Source organism: Labeo rohita, chromosome 10 (assembly GCF_022985175.1).
Source record: "Labeo rohita strain BAU-BD-2019 chromosome 10, IGBB_LRoh.1.0, whole genome shotgun sequence".
Classification (NCBI taxonomy): Eukaryota; Metazoa; Chordata; class Actinopteri; order Cypriniformes; family Cyprinidae; genus Labeo; species Labeo rohita.
In genome coordinates this window covers 15,853,055-15,867,593 of record NC_066878.1, presented here as the reverse complement: position 1 = coordinate 15,867,593, position 14,539 = coordinate 15,853,055, and the positions used below count along the sequence as shown (strand labels likewise).

The following is a 14,539-nucleotide window of genomic DNA, read 5'->3' as shown; positions in this document are numbered from 1 at the left end:
TTTGCGCATTAGTTCCGCCTACTACCCGAGAAACCAGCAGTTCTTAAAAGCTGAAGAATTCCAAAGGAAATTATTTTGAGAGGAAAATACAACAAAGAATATCGTTTACATGGTACACGTCAATTCTGCATGGTATAAGACTCTCTCGCTCTGTATCTTCCTTTTTGTGTGTATAAGACAAAACAACGGCTCGTGCCTTCACACTAGAGTTTATGGCTTGTCAAATACAGGTACGCTGATGAACTGAAAAATAAAATTATAATAATATTATAATAGATTATAGTAACGCCACATTTTATTGTCAGTAACGGTAATAGTGTTGTAATGGGGGAAACAGTAATCCGTTATTACTCGTTACTGAAAAAAAAATAACGTCTTTAATTTATAACGCCGTTATTCCCACCACTGGGGATGACTAGAAATGAAAGCTTTAGACTTGCCACATCATTTGTTAATAATTATTAGCTCTGGCCAATCACTGCTTGACACTTAGAGTATATAATCAGTCTTAGTGTTAACACATTACAAGAAACAAGTTACATAATCAGATTACTTTTTTAAAGGGGTCATCGGATGCCCATTTTGCACAAGTTAATATGATTCTGTTAATAATGATTCTAAGTTAATAATGTTAATGAGCTTTGCTCGCCCCGCCCCTCTCTTCTCTCTGTGGAGTGACGAGTCTTTTTACTTTAGCCACATTTAGCAGTGTTTAGCCGCTAAACTTGCTAACTAGAACGTTATTAGGAAAGGCGATCACAAAGATTCATAAAAAAACCCTTATACTCACTTCTCACTTCTCGATCAAAAATGATTCGCGCGAACATAGACGGATATATGTAGATCGGGAACAGCATTCCATTCACAAACAAATGTAATCTACTGCATCTTCAGTGGCTCAGATGTCGGGAGTAAATGACGACCACTATGTTTATTATTACATCCAACAACACAACACCTCAATCGCTCAGTCTGAAGATTCTAATTTACATCCCTGCTCCAGCATCGAAATAATGGAGGTCGGACTGTTACAGCTGATCTGAGGTAAGAGCTCATGTCAATCAACTATTGTGGGAGCCACACCGACAGGGATCTGAGAACGGCTTGATTTGAAAAAGGGGATATTATTTTTACAGATTAATTAAAAACCACTGCATGGATTTTTATCATTATAGGGTAGATTTGTACATACACTGCCAACACACATTAATGTTCAAACAACATGTAAAAGTATATCCGATGACCCCTTTAAGTAACTAGTAAAGTAGCCCAGATGAGAAAAAGTAATCCAAAAGTACCCAAACATTACTTTCTATAAAAAGTAACTAAGTAACGCAATTAGTTACTTTTTTTTAGGGGGTAATGCAATATTGTAATGCATTACATTTAAAAGTAACTTTCACCAACACTGTAGCTATATCCACCTTTTTCTTTAACGTGGAAGTAAACCTATGGGTGAGACTTTCAGTTAATTAGCTGCTATAGTGAAATAACAAGAAGAGAAACAACGTGCAGTAAACGGTAAAAATGTTTGCACTACAGAGTGTTCATAATTAAGAAAATACATTAAAATCATATAGCAAGACACACCAGTTTGCAATATCAAGCAGCAAAACAAGCTGCTTTGTACAGCTAAAAATAGCTAGACACGGATGTGACTGGAAGCCAGACCCATACAATTTACAAATGGCCGTGCCCGCTCTTACAGGAAGATAACGGTGGATATACTGAACATTGTCTTTTACGTCAAAAATTAAATATGGCACTACCCTGACTAAGGTCTATAGTTACAAAAAAGTAACCCCAGAGGCCTTTTAATTATCAGATAAAATGTCCCACACAAAGCCTTATTAGCATCATTAGTCTCTCTATTTCATCTGTAATATCAATAAAAGTAATATTCATTTGATCATGAGTTTAGGCTTGCTATAGGGGTCTAATTTATAAGCTCACAATCTTCTCTTTCATTTCCTTTTTGACAGTAAGGTGTAGTGGTCCCTAGGGGATCCATTGTTCAATGTGCATTTACCTCAGCATTAATTATGTATGTGTCTCCATTTGACCCAGCATGCACTGGGACCTCATACTGGGAAGTGTTGAACATAACTGCCTACACATGATTGAGTGTCTGTCCGAAAGTATTTGAGATATTGATGAAGGTGTATGGAAATATTTCTTGGTTCAGAAACAATCCCTTGAAATTTTTTTGTGGTAATTATTACCTGTACAAACAAGAACAAAATGTGACAAATTATGGGTGTTTGGACCATTAATTATTCAAGCCTCATTTGGTAAAGCCTCAACCTAATTTTGCTAATGATTACTTGTGATAGATTGACATATTATTTTATTATGACTGAAATATTTTACATGTGGATTATATGATATTATTTAGACATGGATTAGTTTTAAAAATTTTTTTTTCATGCTGCAGAACTGTTTAGGCTAACTAAGGTAAAATATAAATATGTAATATAAAAAAATATAAAGCTTACCAGATAGCTTACCACCCATTAAAATATACACTTCCTTTAATTTGTATCTAAAACCTTGTTAATTTCTTATTATTTATTTCTTATTATCAATATTACCATAACAGATCACAAAGTGAATTTTGTCAGTATTTTGTAAACTAAATGTAAATTTAATTTTATGTGCTATTATAAAATTGTATCACATTTGAACTTCTGATAGCTTTGGTAAAATTTTGACATTAAAATCTATAATCAACAGTTTCATTAGCTTTATAGTTTTTATAGTTTTATTATAATTTTCATTATCTTTCATTATATGTTTTATATATGTATATATAAAAAAATTGTGCTTGGTAACAATCAATTGCGATTAATCGCATCCAAAATAAAAGTGTTTGTGTATATAATATATGTGTACTGTGTATATTTATTATGTATATATAAATACACACATGCATGTATTTATTCACAGAGACGCTAGAAGTTTGATTCACCGTGTTACAAATAAATCCAAATCTAATCATGACAAACTATGTATTGTTGGAAAGGTCTAAGACTCCTAAATAGATATTTCACCACTGTTTTGTGTTATAAATTATATAGGAATTAATTTATGACAAGAGTGCACCTCAAAAATCTACATCATAACAGAAGTTCCGACCTTTGTCACAAAAAGACATTCAGAAATCATAAGAAAGTATATATCACTTGAAAACTTAAATCTCAAAATGTATCCTTTGAAAACCAAATCATCAAAACCATATTACAAAATGTTTTTGTTCATGAATTATAAAAAAATAACTTTGGAAAGTGCATTTTCATGCCTATGTTCAAAAATTGGAAGTGACAGTTAAAGGGTTAAGAAAAATGTGACCCTGGACCACAAAACCAGTCATAAGGATAAATTTTTTGAAATTGAGATTTATACATCATCCAAAAGCTGAATAAATAAGCTTTCCATTGATGTATGGTTTGTTAGGATAGGGCAATATTTGGATGAGATACAACTATTTGAACATCTGTAATCTGAGGGTGCAAAAATATTGAGAAAATCACCTTTAAAGTTGTCCAAATGAAGTTCTTAATAATGCATATTACTAATTAAAAATTAAGTTTTGATATATTTACAGTAGGAATTTTACAAAATATCTTCATGGAACATGATTTTTACTTAATTTCCTAATGATTTTTGGCATAAAAGAAAAATCGATCATTTTGACCCATACATTGTATTTTTGGCTATTGCTACAAATATACCCATGCTACTTACGACTGGTTTTGTGATCCAGGGTCACAAATATGTTTTGTAATAAATAATATGTAAACATAATAAATTTACACAGTACACACACATATATTATGTACAAAAAACGTATATTTTGGATGTGATTAATTGCGATTAATCGTTCCCCAGCACTAAGTTATTTACAATATCCATTCACTAAAACAATGTTTTGATATCTTTAAATTTTGTTTTTCATTATTGTTTACTGAATAGCCTATTGACCTTAAAAGTACAATGTGTAATAGCCTATTTAGGAGGATCTACTGACAGATAGAAAACTATGTTTTCAGAGGTGTAATAAATGATGAATAACTAACAATAATATTCGCAATAACATACCGGTATACTGAATAATTAAGTAAATATAATTTCTTAATTTATCATTGGCTAATCTTTGCTGTCTCAGACTACGACATCTGGCTAATCGTAGCTAATCTATGTGCAATTCACAATCTCACCGCAAGATGCCGCTAAAATGTACACACTACACCTTTGATTAGATCGGACGCCATATTGAATTTAACGTGGATGAAAACGAGGCTGTGATAGACTTAGGGTCTTTACAGTAGCACTGTATCCAACTTATTTTTCCATAAAGTGGGCGTGGACATTTGTAAATTTAATGTGCGAGACTTCCGGTTTCAGTGGCTTACAGCTATTTTTAGCTGTACAAAACAGCTCGTTTTGCTGCTTGATATTGCAAGCTAGTGTTTCTTATCATATTATTTTAATGTATTATCTTAATTATGAACACAGTACTTTGTAGTGCAAACAGTAGCGTTTCCTGCACATTGTTATTCCTCTCGTTACTTCCCTATAGTGGCTAATGAACTGGACTTCTTGCACATTCACAGAAAACGGCTTACTTCCGCGCAAAAATGCGTATTTTTTTGCCGACTCACAACTTTCAGAACTCTTGAGTTTTGTCTACTTCTCCCCCTTTTTGTTTGGTCATCTGAATGATCAGTATGTTGTTAAACAGCACAGCCAACTGAACGCATTCAGCCCCTCACAGCCTCATTTTTATTTCTATAACAAATTAAATATGGCGCTACACTGACTAAGTCTGACTTTTTTAAGACAACTTACATCATATAAAGTGACTAAATTTTTGGGCGTGAGTGTGTTAAATTAATTGTATATAATTATTAAATAAATAGTTTTTGTAGCCAAGACTGTAGTGTAAGTACGTGCACAGCCTGTTGTCTAGATATTCGGTATTGCTTAGTAAAAATATAGTAATGCAATCTACAACCACAACATCAACAAGGCGATGGATGTGTACGTCTTATTAAAGCAGTTTTGCATCCATATTCCATGTATTGGCTCATCTCATCTCCCAGTGCCAACGTCATTTGAACAGACCAATGAAACGTCTCCTTTCGCAGGCTGAAAACAAGTTCCATGAAGAGGCTCGAAGAACACTGGACCCTCGCGAACCTAGTGGGCTAGTCGGCTGAAGCAGCAGGCACAACTTTTACCAGGGTTGTGTTTATTTATCCGAGCTGTGCGGTCTCCAGAGCAAAGTTACACTCCAGAATTCAGCACCGGAGCTGTCCAGCCTCCGCGCCTTCAGCTCGCGCCTCACAAACAACGCTGTTTGCTCGGCTGCGGAATATTTGTTTAACGGGGTTACACACTGTACACTGACCGCCGCGATTACACACACGTAGCGTTCACCGACGAAAGCAAATCTTGAAATGACTGCTGGCAGTGCGTGAGAGGAGCTGAGAAGAAATCGAGTCCCAAGTACCGGAGCACCATCCCATTTCCTTCAGGTTAGTGTTAGTTGTTTTCTAACTATTGATATTTACTAAATCAAGCCTGCTGTGATTTTTACAGTACACATTTAGTCAATCTTGCCGGAGGTGCATTGTTTTCTATGCAACATAGAGCATGCACTATGCTGGTCATAAACGCAGGCAACTTACTGTGCACGGACGTGAGCCTAAATTTTACGAGACGGATCATTCATGCATCAGTTTTGTGTGGGTGTAGAAAAATACCCCGTCTATACCATCCGATCTAGGTCAGTGCTGTTTGGCGGGTGTGGATGAAAGCCATGCATTATGTTGCATCATTTTCCACTGTGATATGTAATTAGGATGGTTTGGCAGTCAGCTGTCAGACTTTACGCAATAACTTTTGTCACACTGACACTGAATGTTGCACGTGACGTATTTACAATGCTGGATGTGCGGTGAAGTGTTTCACGCGATAACTTGTGCGTGGTAAAGTGTACGCGCTCCTTTGAGCAGCACTGCAGAGGTAAGTTTGGTGGATCAATTGCAGTCTCTTTGTGAGACCCTTGTGCATCACTTCTGACGTCACAGTCCAGAATCGAGCAGGGTGTTATGTAGTCATTGAGGAGATGAAGTAAGCTGCGTGCATTCAGAAAAACCTCACATTTGGGGAAATTATGTAGCTGGTAGAATTTCGCAGAACGTCATTTAGATAAAATTTTTATAGAGTCTATTAAACTAAACTGATACTCAAATTTATTTATTTATATAATTATTTATTTATTTGCTTGCTTTAGATAACAATAGTTTAATAATTAATATTAATAATAAACAATATTATTTTTTTACTAAATGTAAAATTAAATATCGTAAGTAATATTATTCCAGAATTGAAGAGCATTGTTCTGTTATTACTAAATGCATAGATATTAAGTATATCAATACAAATACTACTACTACTACTAATAATAATATGACATCATCATCACCATTAACAACAACAGTAATCATCATATGTTAAAATCTGATTTTACATATTTTATATGACTAAAAAATATAATAAAGTACATTTTACTAGTATTACTTCTACAAAATAACAATAATAATAATAATAATAATATACATTTTACTAGTATTACTTCTACTATACTATCAGCAAGAACAACAACAACAATCATCATCATTATTAATAATTAATAATCTGATTTTAAATATATTATATTAATAAATGTAACATAATTTAATAAATATTGCAATATTATTTCAGATTAAGGAGCAATAATATGGTATTACTACCTGCAAACAAACAAACAAACAAATAAATAAATAAATAACATTATACTGTTCACATATGCATTATACTGCATTGTTATGGCATTGCTACTTGCATAATATTAAACATAATATTAATATTAACATTAATACTAATACTTCATCACCAACAACCACAGTAATAATTATCATTATTATTAGTAATTAATAATCAGATTTTACATATTTTATAATACTAAATGTAACATTATTTAATAAATATTGGAATTTTATTTTAGATTTAAGGAGCAATATTACAGTATTGAAATATGCAAAGTAATAATAATAATAATAATAATACTAATTTACTAGTGTTACTTCCAATCACAACAACAATCATCATCATTATTATGAATAATTAATAGTCTGATTTTAAATATTTATATTAATAATTGTAACATTATTTAATAAATATTGCATAATTATTTCAGATTTAAGGAGCAATATAAAAAATAAAAATAGTAGTAGTAGTAGTAGTAGTAATAATCAATTACATTATACTAATATTACTTCTACTATACAATTAACAACAACAATAATAAGAATATTAATAATTTAATAATAATTATAATAATTATTATTTAATAATATATTTGATGATAACAACAACAACAACAATACTACTACTACTACTACTACTAATAATAATAATAACAACAATAACAATAATAATAATAATAATTAACAATATCAGCAATATTTTTTGTGGTACTCTTAGTATGAATTAATATATTCAGGTTGATGCATTGATGTTAAATACTATTTTTTGACTGAAATACCATGTTTGTTTTATGAATATAAAGCTGATTCAACCAAAGCTTGATGATAATGATGATGATAATTATACCAATTTATTTTTCTTCATGTAAGAAACTATATTATTGATAATGCTAATGCGAATGGTAATAATATAATAATAATAATAGAAGAGCACATAAAGAAAATAAAACTGATCTAAACCAAACATAAAGCTTAACAGAAGTGTACTGAATTTAAACATTCTATACATTTTCCCCTTTGAAATCTGACTTATGACTGTTTTCCTGCCATCTGACATTTTATATATTTCCTCATATTCCATTTTTGGCCTTTTCTAGCTCTGTAGGTGTTTGCTATTCGCTATGGTACAGTGTTTGTATTGCTTCAGTATTTGACATGAACCCCCGCTATGAGCCCTGTCCTACTTCTTCAAGTCCCTCCTCCACCTTTTGGTGCTCGGTTCTCTCCTGTCTGCCCTCCTACCCACAATGCACCGTGAGTGTCAGCTCTGGAACCCAGCAGACACTCTAGGTTCCCTCGTCTCTCTCACAGCGCTCATTGTCACCTCCTCTCAGAAGAGCGCCTGGCACAGACTCAGTGCCTGACTGGAGTTGAATGCCAACGTGGGGGCTCCTCTCTCCGGAGGCATTTACATTCAAATTCCTCCACATTGCGACATCTCTGTGCCCATAGGCCAGGGTGCGAAAGGAATCTCAACTCCCCGTCATAGTTCGGCCAGCATACTTTGCTTTTGGGCCACAGGTCAGGCATTATGGGAAGCGGTGGCATATATGCATTCATAAATGTTCCCAAAGCACTCAAGCCCACATTGCACAGATTATGTGTTTTATCACTTTGTTGCTCATTAGCGTTTACAGAGAGCGTTGGCGATTTATTTTTGAAGTTTGGCTGTTTTTTTTTTTTTTCGGTGGGTGTTTGTGATTCCAATCACTGGCAGAAGGTGGCCTTAGTGAACTCGTTAGTGTGATTAGTTCCAGGCTTTTGGGGATGGGATATTCACGTCAATGGGAAGCATTCCCATGGAAAAAAAAGAATGCTTTGTCGCCGTCCTATTCACAGAGCGGTTCCCCACAAGAGCTGTGCATGAAAGGCAGGGTTTGTTGGGATTCAAGTCAGCGACAGCTTGACAGTGCAAAGCCGATTTGTGAAACATGGTATTACAATAATATTAGAGGAAAAAAACAAAGCCTGGTGAACATGTAGGTGCAATGCATCTGAAACAATAACATTCAGAAGTTTTGCTGGAGGAAACAAGTGTAGCTGCTGAAATGTTTTAATAATTGAAACTGTAGCTCACCACATTACAAGGTACTCATAGTTTAAAGGGATAGTTCACCGTTGTGACTAAATGTATAATTTCTTTCACTACCAAAGGTTCACCCAAAAATGAAAATTCTGTCATTAATTACTGACCCTCATGTTGTTACAATCCGAGAGCTTTCTGACCCTGCATAGACAGCAATGCAACTACCATGTTGAAGGCCCAGAAAGGTAGTAAGGACATCAATAAAATAGTCCATGTGACATCAGTGGTTCAACTGTAACGTTATGAAGCAACAAGAATATTTTTTGTGCTAAAAGAAAACAAACATAACTTTATTCAACCTTCTGTTCTGTTCAGTCTTCGATGCACGCTCACGAGAGTACCATGTGTTGCCTCAGTTGACTTTGTCTGCAGGTTGTCATAAGGACGCAGAAAAATAATTATGCAGAAAACTCTAATTTAATTGAACACTTAGAACAGGCGACGGTTACCTTTATATGAAGTAAATGTACTAAAGCATATTCTGCTGAACATCTGTGCAGACAGCTGCCTCACGCAGAATGATAATTAGGCGCCACGGTGTCCCCGGTGTCCTCACATAAATTGCCTATAAACTCTAATTCACAGCCTCACTTTATGAGATGTGATTTCACACAGTACATGTATATGTCAACATGAACATTGAAAACAAGCATAGATAATAAGCTGTGCTTCTCAGGATGAATGTGATTTAATTATAATAAAGGAACCATCTATCTATCTATCTATCTATCTATCTATCTATCTATCTATCTATCTATCTATCTATCTATCTATCTATCTATCATCTGTCTGTTTGTCTTTCTATTTGTCCATCCATCTGTCCATCTGTCTGTCCGTCCGTCCATCCGTCTATCTGTCTGTCTGTCCGCCCATCTGTCCATCTGTCTGTCCGTCTGTTCATCCGTCTATCTGTCCATCCATCCATCCATCTATCTGTCTATCTATCTATTCATCCATCCATCCATCCATCTGCCCATCTATCTGTCTGTCTATCGGTCTGTTATTTATCTTTCTGTTCATACATCTATTCACATAAAAAGTAAAAATTTGTCTATATGTCCATCTGTCTGTCTGTTTATCTGTCTGTCTTTCTGTCTATCTGGCTGTCCATCTGTCTGTCTGTCTGTGTATCTATCTATCTATCTATCTATCTCTATCTATCTATCATGTCTGTCTGTCCGTCTCTCTGTCTGTCCATCTGTCCGTCCGTCTATCTGTCTGTTTTTCTATCTATCTATCTATCTATCTATCTATCTATCTATCTATCTATCTATCTATCTATCGGTTCATCAATATATCATCTACATAAAAAGTACAAATATCACATTTCTCCTCTGTGACACATCATATACAATCAACTATTAATTGACACCAATTATTATGTGACACAAATTTCTGCTTAAGGCCAGGACTATATGTGATCTGCAGCAGTCTTTGTCAAATGTCAGAGAGGCAGAGACAGCAGAGCCATGTACATATGGCTGAGTTTTTATACATGTCTCCCCACCGCCCCCAACTTAATTTCTTTTTCAGGAGAGTCATCTACATTTTTTAGGGAAGTATAGCTGGCCTGTTAGTGAGCTGTGCTGGTGAGACAGCTGTTGCCCAAAATACACTGCATCCTTTGAGCTTATGGGAAAGATATGTCTTTCTTTTATTTCTTTGCGATTGCTGACCTGGTGCACCCTTTAGTGCAAATCTCCAAATCTAAACACTCTCAGGGACCTCAGATTTCCCCCTGAGCAATAAAAATGTTCCTTGTGTATGAATTCAGGTATAGTAATGCTTGATTTTCATTTGTACAACATCTTAATATTCAGCAGATAAATTTAGATGAACATTTAGGTCAGTTTAATAAAATCCATTTGGTGAATCACACACCTTGAGAAGCCCATCTGTTACTGAAAAAGCACTTTCTCGGGTGTCAATCACCACAGACCTCCATCTCCATATTCAAATAAGTGGTCGACCAATATGGGCTTTTCAGTTGCTGATTCTCAAATTATGACATTTAGTCCTTCCCAGTTCAACTAAGTGGTTACAGCTTGTGTCAAACTTGCCAAAAAATAGAACATTAGCAAATTTTTCATTTAAAATTCACAAGTGTGGCTCAGAATACAAATAGTGTTCTTTCTATTTCCAGAGGCAACAACCTTGCAGAGATTTAAGAAGAGAAAATAGTCAGAATCTGATTGTTCATTGGACATTTTGCTTCCCAAACCATTTTATTTCTGTAATGTGATGTGTTTTTGTCAGTCATAAAACATCAATTTAATGTCCACGATCATTTCTTTTACCAATAGGCATGGCAACTTTATTTTTATAGCATACACAATATTAAATGAAAGCGCTGTACATTGGCATTATGAACATCTGTTTTAAAAACGTTTCTGAACTAAAATGAAAAGGATAAAAAATAAAAAGTCTAGTTGTCAGTCTGTTCAGTTATTTTCATTGAGTAATTTCACTGTTTGCCAGTAATTGCTTGCCCTGTGTCTGAAAGCATCAGCCGTCACTGGAATGAACACGTTATAATCTGCACTGAGAGTTGGGATGTGGTGGGATTTCTAGCCAGAAGTCATTTTCATAAGGTTTTCACAAAGGGATTGACTCAGACGTTATTACAGGGGCTCTTTAGCCCAAGAGATTCTCATCTTTTATTCTCCTCGAGACGACCTGCGATGACCTCTCTCTTCCTCTGTCTGCTGTCTCTGAGAACTCTTCCTCCATCACTGTATAGTCACAGTTTTACGTATGTGTCAGAGTTTTAGTTCTAGCATGAGTCCGTTCGTGCGCAGTCTGATGAATATTGCCGGCTGAAATCACCAGCTCTGTGAACTGATTGTCTGGCTTCCATGCAATTTCCGCCCGTTGGGTGCCAAGTCTGCCGGGAAACAAAATTGCGTTTACACTTTCCCAGGCTGATGCAATGAGCACTTCCAATGAAGAACGCATGATTTCAGATTCACCTGTGAACGTTACCAAAAATAACCTGCAGTCAGTTTTGTTGCATAAGCTGTCGTAAGTGGACAAGGCTTTGTGCAGTCTGATAGTAGTCAGTGGGCTAATAGAGCTCCAAATACAGTTCTATCATGACAACTCTTGGAAGATTTTAGCATGGTAATGGATAAGACAATGTTAATGTGTTTGGTTTTGGCAGAATATTTAAGAAAAATAAGATTATTATTAGTGCTGTCAAACACAAACGCAGGTGATTAATTGTTCCAGTTTAACAGCGTTAAAAATATTTAACGCAATAACACGGGGGTGGGGATAAAGTTGGCCACCCCCAGTGTTGCCAAGTCCGTGGTTTTCATGCGGAATCGGGCTACTAGCCGCGGATAGTTTTTGATGCCCGCGGGTTGAATCGACCCCAATAACGCCATATTTAGCCCCTGAAATGCGAATTTACCAGGCAAAAAAATGTGTTTTTTATCCCCCAGAACACAATTTTTAACGGGGGACCCCCATCGAAACATGATTGGGCTAGTTTTGGGCAAATTTTGAGTAGCAATTGGGCAGGTTTTTTTTGTGAAAACTTTGCAACTTTGCCCACCCCACTCACAACTGCTTCTGTTTTTTTTTCTTGACAAGAAGTGCATTTATTTAGTCAAAGTACATCTTTACGACTACATTAAAAGGGGAGACTTTTCAAACACACACTCTAACTTCACCTCAGCGGAAGGCGCTAGTCAAACGAGCACGGGAAAGATACAGATGACGAGGGGGCTTTAGTAGAACATCAGTGAACTGTGGTCAGATGAGATGTCAGTAAAAACTAATTTACCTGTCCTGTCTGCTGTGCTCGTAGCATGCACGCTTTAACTGCACGCACACATTCGGTGGCATGCGATGTAGCTAGTATCATTTCATATTAAAGCGCAAATAAAATTACAAGCATGTGTGTCAGATCCACGTCATGTTCAGCAGTGGCAGCTCTTGAAGTAATAGCAGCCAGATAACCTAATAACCTAGCTGCTGTGATCAAAACATTTCAACTTTATTCTCGTAATTCTGACTTTATTTTCAAAATATTTTGACTTTATTCTAGTAATTTCGACTTTATTCTCGAAATATTTCAACTTTATTCTCATAGTATTTCAACTTTATTCCCAAAATATTTAGACTTTATTCTCATAGTATTTCAACTTTATTCCCAAAATATTTAGACTTTATTCTCATAGAATTTCAACTTTATTCTTGTAATTTCGACTTTAATCTCAAAATGTTTTTACTTTATTCTTGAAACATTTAGACTTTATTCTCATAATTTCTACTTTATTTTCAAAATATTTTAACTTTATTCTAGCAATTTCGACTTTATTCCCAAAATATTTTGACTTTATTCTCAAAACATTTTACCTTTTTTTCTCGAAATATTATGAATTTATTATTGTTGTTTTTTTTAACTTTATTCTCTAAACATTTCGACTTTATTCTTGAAAAATTTTGACTTTATTCTTGTAATTTTGACTTTATTCTTGAAATATTTAGACTTCATTCTCGTAATTTCGACTTTATTCTCAAAATATTTTGACTTTATTCTCGTAATTTTGACTTTATTCTCATAATATTTTGACTTTATTCTCGTAATTTTGACTTTATTCTCATAATATTTTGACTTTATTCTCGTAATTTTGACTTTATTCTCGTAATATTTTGTCTTTATTCTTGTGGTATTTTGACTTTATTCTCGTAATTTTGACATTATTCTCGAAATATTTTGACTTTATTCTCGATTTTATTCTCGTAATTTCAACTTTATTCTCGAAATATTTCTACTTTATTCTCATAATATTTAAATTCAATTCAATTCAAATTTATTTGTATAGCGCCTTTCATGATACATATCGTTGCAAAGCAACTTTACAGCAAATTAAAGTTTTTACAATATATTTAGTAGTAGCTTACTAGTGGTGACTATGTCAAGTTGATGTATATATGGCAGAGATGTATGGTAAAGATCAATTAATGGCATAATCAAACAGACAAAAAACACTATAAATTAGTAGCAAAATTCGGTAGTGCTGTATTGTTGTTTCAGGGTTGGCATCATCTGAAGTCGTCTGCGGGGTTGGCATTATCTCTTCTTAAGTGTTCTGGATCCAGACTGAACCTTGTGAATTACTAGTTACCATGAGATGTCAATCCCATGGAAGAAACAGAGAACAAATAGGAACATAATTAACGTAGCTGCTGTTCAAACCAAGCAAAGAAAGATTTGTTCAACCAGAGCTAAAAGATTAATAATGAGCATTTGATCAGATATAACTGCAGTAAAAGTTTATGAGATGCATTATTTGAATGCTTGGTTAAAAATATGAGTCTTTAATCTAGATTTAAACAGAGAGAGTGTGTCTGAACTCTGAACATTATCAGGAAGGCTATTCCAGAGTTTGGGAGCCAAATGCGAAAAAGCTGTACCTCTTTTAGTGGACTTTGCTATCCTAGGAACTACCAAAAGTCCAGAGTTTTGCTACCTTAACGAGTGTGATGGATTGTAGCATGGTAGAAGACTAGTTAGGTACGCAGGAGCTAAACCATTGAGGGCCTTATAGGTAAGAAGTAATATTTTGTAGTTGATGCGGAACCTAATAGGCAGCCAGTGCAGAGACTTTAAAATTGGGGTAATATGATCATA

The 14,539-nt window shown here is 34.6% G+C and overlaps 1 protein-coding gene across 2 annotated transcripts in view; it reads left to right on the top strand.

Annotated features, from left to right (window-relative positions):
- Positions 1-5,156: 5,156 nt before the first annotated feature.
- Positions 5,157-14,539, top strand: part of phf24 (PHD finger protein 24) — a 47,570-nt gene continuing 38,187 nt past the window's right edge. The window contains exon 1 of one of the 2 annotated variants that reach the window (XM_051121229.1): positions 5,157-5,537. The gene's annotated coding sequence lies outside the window, so the exon portion shown is untranslated. The remainder of the gene's footprint in view (positions 5,538-14,539) is intronic. The other variant, XM_051121230.1, reaches the window with a different exon arrangement.